The following is a 6,606-nucleotide window of genomic DNA, read 5'->3' as shown; positions in this document are numbered from 1 at the left end:
GAAAGCTGTGGACTTCTTGGTGGAGTCATGGGATCAGCTGTCTATTGCTACAATCCGTCACGCACGGAGGCATGTGTTGCATGGAATACCAGGTGAGAGGAGGAGTCAATCTGTGACTGGTGAGGTTCAGAATGTTTCAGTAGCAGTGGACCTTGCCAGAGAAGGTGGGCAGACTGTTTCAGTTCCAGGCTTCTCCGAGACCACCAACGACGACATCCTGGAGGTGATCAGAGATCCTAAGTGACTGCCGACGAGATGTTGGAAGAAGAACACGTCAGTGAAGAGGAGGAAGAAGGTGCGTCATTCTCCGAAGAACACAGTTTAACTCATAGTGATATTAAGGGTGCCATGGAGTGTGCAGAGAAAATGAAGTCCTTCCTTTCCTGCGACAATGACGATGACCGCTATGAAGTCTTCCATACCCGGCTGGTGCAGGCTATGGAGCCGTACATCAAGGTGTATCACGACAACATCAACACCAGCCGTCAGCAAAGCATAACAAATTTCTTCGCCCGCAACCCACCACAGCCAGCCCAAGCCAGTGATAGTGAAGATGACTTTGAGGGATTTGTCAGAGAAGCCCTGACAACTGTAAGTGACAGTGATGGTGCTTCACCTAGTAATGGTGATTCACCTGAGGGCCAGTAATCTGCCCTCTGCCTCGGAACCAGCCTCCATCCCCGTATGCCGACCCATCTCTTCTACTACCGTAAGTGTTCCACCTAAGTTTTAGTTTTTCTAACCTAACCTTTATTTTTCCTATGTTAACCTTTATTTTTCCTAACCTAACCTTTATTTTTCCTATGTTAACCTTTATTTTTCCTAACCTAACCTCTTCTATATTACTTGTTTTTTCATACCATCATAAAGTTAAGATAAAATTTTTACTACAACATAGTTGTGTGTCGTCAAAAAGTGGAGTTTGGGGGTCGGCCCGGACTCCATTTCAATTAATCCCATATGTTATGTTATTCACTTTACGCGTTTCTCACTTTACGCGGGACCCTGCGGGTTACATTAACCGCGTAAAGTGAGGGTTGACTGTATTCGGTATGTTACAGTGACCCCTCTTGTAAGCTGGTCTACAGAAAGCTCTCACACAAATGTATCTTGAGTATATAACCTTCTGATACAGCTTATCCTTTTATTTTCATGTATTATATTGCAAATTACATACAGTATTGTATTTTTTCTCTATTACTGAAGATGTTATATTAGTCATGGTGAACCATAAGAGGCCAATCATATGAGGTTATAATACTGAATCAATAAATGTGGCAACACCTGATCAGCCCCAGCCTGCTTGCATTTTCAAGTGTCTTAGTTCTCAGTAGGCCTATAGCAAATCTGATTAGACCACTGTACAGTATTCAGTAAATGTGGTTCATTTCAGCAGATTTTTAAAAATTAATCTTCCCCATTTCTTAAATTTTATAGTATTTTTGGTGACCAAAGCATATCAGAGTCAAAACAAAGCAAATTCCGATATATTGAAGTCCAATTTATCGAGGTTTTACTGTATTTAATTGACCAAATTTTTAAATAAACTTCAGGATTATTCTAACTTAATTTGAATTGTTTTCACAGATTATGGTATTTTAGACTCTCAGAAAAGTTTTCCAAGCACACAGAAACATTCTGGGGATGTGGGCGAGTGTCTGTCTGTGTAAAATGCGTAGTTTATGCTCTGGGAATCTTTTTCCCAGTACTGTACAGCTGTAATGGGGAAAAAATTCCGGGGATAATGGATTTTTCAAGGTTTGAGAAAGCTGTCTAGTTACCCAGAAATTTCTGATCCCAGAAGTACTCTGCACTAATTGTTCTGGTTAATGCGGATATCACTATCTGTATATCATTTAATAACTTCGAAAGTATTTAATCTGTACCTTTTTTCGCAGCCCAAGAGGAGAAAATGGCAGTTAATGCTCCGATACCATTCCGGAGTATCTTTTATCGAGGATATGGTGGATGCGATGGTGAATGCAATGAACATATATTTAACAGAATTGTAAATGGTAAGTCACATACTGTAGCTGGTTTTGTTTTAGGGAATTGGATTTCATAGTCTTTTAATACAACAATTGTTTTAGCAGCAGATTGGTTATTGCACTATTTTATTGCCTGTATTCATTCCTCAGGCTTATAAGTCAGTTTCTTATAAAGGGAGTCCTTGTTATTCAAATGGCTTCTGTTCCTAAACATTCAAACATATAACAATTATGTAAATAACAGCAATTTTTCCAAAATACTATAGTCCATCTCCAACCATACGAGTTAGGGTCCTGAAAAAACACATGGTTAGTTTCACGGCAATGGATAACACTCATCAGATCCTAACTAAGTTGTCTTTTCCTTCACTTAACAATACCTGTTTAGTACAGGGGGTCCTTGTTATCTGTGGTTAATTGGGACCAGAAAAATGCCTCTGATAATGAATCCACTTATAATGGGGAATTACTCCCATAAGAAATACAGTGGGGTATGCTATAACGAACGGATCCTACTACGAATATTCCTATAACGAACGGTTTTACCTATAAAATTGAGAATGCTATAATGAACGCAACTCCTACAACGAACGCGGATGAATACCGGACTATTTCGCCTGGCGCATGAATATTGTTGTACCGCGACCCACAACAAGAGCGTCAGGCGCCATCTTTGTCTCATTGTGTAGCCAGTGCACCACTGTTATTGTTGAAATTTCGTCTTTTTATGTGGAAATTCGCGTTATTTGTATAACTATTTTGTTATACAAGTATACAATTGTAACAATGAATCGTCCAAAGCGAGTGAGAAAGCTAATAACCCTTGAAACTAAGAAAGAAATTATAAAGAAACGTGAGAATGGAAGAAGCATTGCGAAACTTAGTGATGAATATGGGATGGCTAAATCGACTATATGTACGATTTTGAAGAATAAAGAGGAGTTAAAAACTGTGCAAGTGGCTAAGGGAATCTTTAGACTTAGCAAAGCAAGGTGTAATGTGATTGAAGAGATGGAAAATTTACTCTTAGTGTGGATATAGGAGAAAGAAATGGCAGGTGGTAACATTAGTGAAGCTATAATTTGTGAGAAGGCTAAACAATTGTTTGAGGACCTTAAAGCCAAGACTCCCAGTGGAAGTGATAGTGATGTGCCAGTGTTTAGGGGTACCTGCATGCTGAATAACACTAAGGTAAGATAAAGTACCGTATTTTTTACATTTTCCACAGAATTTTTTCAGTGTTAAGTGGTTGTATTTGGGGGCCTGGAACGGATTAATCCTATAACGAACGAGGTTCTGGAACCAATTACGTTCGTTGTAGCATACCCCACTGTAATGGAAATAGGCCAAATTGGGGCCATGACATTATACATGACACTAAAAAAAATTTAATGATATATTTTAACAATTATTTACCTTAGAAACATTTGTTAAACATTAGATAACACATTATTTTAAGAAATTATTTAAGTTTATAAGTTCTCTAACATCCTTAAAGTTCATTGGGGTCGGTGCGTTGAGGCAACGTAGTTTTTGCCACCATTGCTGGGTGGTTCATTGAGACAAAATTCTTATTACAGGTATAATGTTTTAAAAAGCCGTTTTTTCTAAAAACCAGTTTCTGTGATATGACCCAGAATGCGACGCTTAGCTTTAACCTAGGTATGTTAATGCCTAGCAATAACTTGCCAGGCCAACATACAGGCAATTAAAACATCTAATAATTACTTAATAAGTAATATTAGGAGGACACGTCGCTACCTGGCATTTAATTGCAATTGTCGAAACCCCCTCCTTCACCCCCCATCGCAAGCACTGCCACCTTCATCTCTTGCCTTAGAGCGAGCAGTAAATAAAAGTTGACTCGAGGGGTGGAGATGGGTGGGTTATCAGCGATGCATTCTGGGTCATATCACAGAAACTGGTTTTTAGAAAAAAAATGGCTTTTTGTTCAATCCCAGAATGCGACGCTTAGCTTTGAATACCCGGGCAGGAGGTGGAGAGGGAGGTGACTTGCATACAAGGCTCTGCTAACTTAGGTCCAAATGTTAATTTACATATCTCAGTTAGGATACTCACTTTATTATGGTGATGAAGATCTCCAAAAGCCCATTTCCTTGATCTAACTGAGGCTCATATGCCGCAGAAAGGCCACAGACCCTGCGTATTTCCTCGTGTTATGTGCCAAAAATTTCTTGCCAGAGTCCGCTTGATTCACTAATTGAGATAAAGATTTTGTCATTTGACTAGAAGACAATTTCTTACCATCCCTGGATGAGAAAACATAGGGGCCTCGATTAGGGAATCTGGATAACCATTCCTGAAGATTTTTAACTGGGCACAATATATGAGGAACCCTTGTCTCATCCATTAGGCATTTTATCCTAATAGGTTGAGCTTGGAAATCTTCCCTTTCATTTTTTCTTAGGATCTCCGTAGGAAAAAGGGTAACATCCTACTCAGAAAATACCAATAATGATTAATTATTGGAAATTGAAATCAGTTCACTTATTCTCATACCTGTTGCTAATGCTAGAAGGAAGGCTGCCTTCTGGAGTAATTTATCCTTGTTCGGATTTATATTGTAATTAGGCCCCTTAAGAAATTTAGTAATTTTTTACAGAGACCAAGGTGGGATTCTCTTAGGCCGAGGGGGTCTCTGAATAATAAAGTACAATCTTAGCATTTAATAAATCCTTGGGTTCAAAGTAATATTAAAACCCCAAGCAAGAGGGTCAACCAATGCTGATTTATAAGATGCAATTGTCGATCCTTGAAGGCCTTTAACTCTGAACTGAAATTCTAAAAATTCTAACAACTGTTTCCGACAATGATTCTGGAGTTGTTAACTTAATAAATTGCCGAAAAAGATTCCAAGCTTTCTCATTTTGCATAGAAGTTTGAGGTCTATGACCTGCTAATGCTTGGTGAGCTATATTTGGATTACCCAACAACCTATTTAAACTCCTTTTGAGAAACTCCAAGCGTGAAGTGCCAAGGATATCTCGAATTGAGAATGTAGTTCCTGGTATAGACATCCTTGTTGCAATTGTAGCGGATTCGGACACCAGTCCAACAGATCCAGGCACCAAGGTTGTGTGATCCAATATACAGGTTGTACCTCTAGTCCGACAACCTCGGGACCTGACCGGTGCCGGACCATGGAAATTCACCCTTTTCCTGGATAGAGTGTGACTTGTGCTTACGCTTGGAAGCACTAGCACCACTTTCTCTGCTTCATGGTCTCTTTGAAGACATATTGAAGGGTTAAATTTCGTACAGTAGCTTCTCAAATTTCGCAAGTTTTTAATTCGACTTTTTTTGAACAAAAAAGAAAAACAAATTAAAAATTTTGACGGCGGAAACTTGAATTTCGACGGGATTGAACGGCCCTCCAACGTTCAGACGACGTGCACAATTGTGTAAACAGCGTCATTTCTCTTATGTACAAAAGATTCATTATTGTTTATTACTGAAAGTCTTTTTGATTGAATTAATGTTTGTGTGCAAAATGAGCAATACAATTCATTAATAATGCGTAGAATATTAACACACGAGGAAATGAGACAGCATTGTTTTTGTTGATTAAAAACCAGTGACTGACTGGTTCTACATATAAAACTGAAGAAAATAAGACTGGTTGTAGCTGTGGTAAAATTAATATGGTTGTTTTAAGTGATGTTATTTAATGTTAATAAATGGAACAAAAGAAGTAGCTAACGATAATGGTAAAGAAAAATAGAGAGATCGCGTATGTAAGTGCGCACACGTGAAAACATATCGTCATTACTTTAAAATAAGAATATGAAAGCAACACTTATTTACTGTTCATATATATTTTAATTAATGTTTCTGAATTTGTTTTTATTGAATTACTGTTTGTGTGTGCAAAATGAACAATACAATTTATTAATAATACGTAGAATATTAAAACACACGAGGAGACAAGACGGCTGCCAGCATTGTTTTTGTTAAAGCTTACAAAACCAGTGACTGATTGGTTCTACATATAAAACTGAAGAAAATAAGTCCCTGATTGTAGCTGTAGTAAAATTAATGTAAAAAAAATTAATATGGTTGTTTGAAGTAATGTTATTTAATGTTAATAAATGGAACAATATAAGTAGCCAACCACTAATGGTAAAAAAAAAGTGAGAATGCGCACATGTAAGTGCGCACATGTGAAAACATATCGTCATTGCTCTACATAAGAATATGAAAGCAACACTTATTTACTGCTCATATATATTGAAGGGTTAAATGTTGTACTCTGTATAGACAAGCAGAGAGAGAGAGAGAGAGCAGCCGAACTGCTGGATGTAAACAAACCTTAATTTCACGCGGCTTTGTTATTGTTGTTTTTTACGGGGATTAGCCCACCCGGGCATAGGTCACTGACCCACATTGGGGCCTGAGGGGCAAAAATTTAATACACCTGTAATAATGATTCAGCTAAGTTTAAAAAAAAAAAACCCCAAAAAAAAACCACCTGCCTATCTACCTATTGGGCAAACTAAAATTGTTCCGGACCACAGAATGCCAGACTAGAGAGGTACAACCTGTAGTACAATTAAGAGGACCTTGCCTTGGAAGGATCTGAGTTTGTGAACCACTTGGG

At 38.1% G+C, this 6,606-nt stretch overlaps 1 protein-coding gene across 1 annotated transcript in view; it reads left to right on the top strand.

Annotated features, from left to right (window-relative positions):
- Window positions 1-1,877: 1,877 nt before the first annotated feature.
- LOC121875172 (telomerase reverse transcriptase-like) overlaps window positions 1,878-6,606 on the top strand; it is a 66,163-nt gene continuing 61,434 nt past the window's right edge. Inside the window, exon 1 of the mRNA XM_042379610.1 lies at window positions 1,878-2,015. The gene's annotated coding sequence lies outside the window, so the exon portion shown is untranslated. The remainder of the gene's footprint in view (window positions 2,016-6,606) is intronic.

Source organism: Homarus americanus, unplaced genomic scaffold (genome assembly GCF_018991925.1).
Source record: "Homarus americanus isolate GMGI-L3 unplaced genomic scaffold, GMGI_Hamer_2.0 scaffold36970, whole genome shotgun sequence".
NCBI classification, from domain to species: Eukaryota; Metazoa; Arthropoda; class Malacostraca; order Decapoda; family Nephropidae; genus Homarus; species Homarus americanus.
Note: the sequence above shows the minus strand (reverse complement) of the source record. Positions and strands in the feature narration are given on the sequence as shown.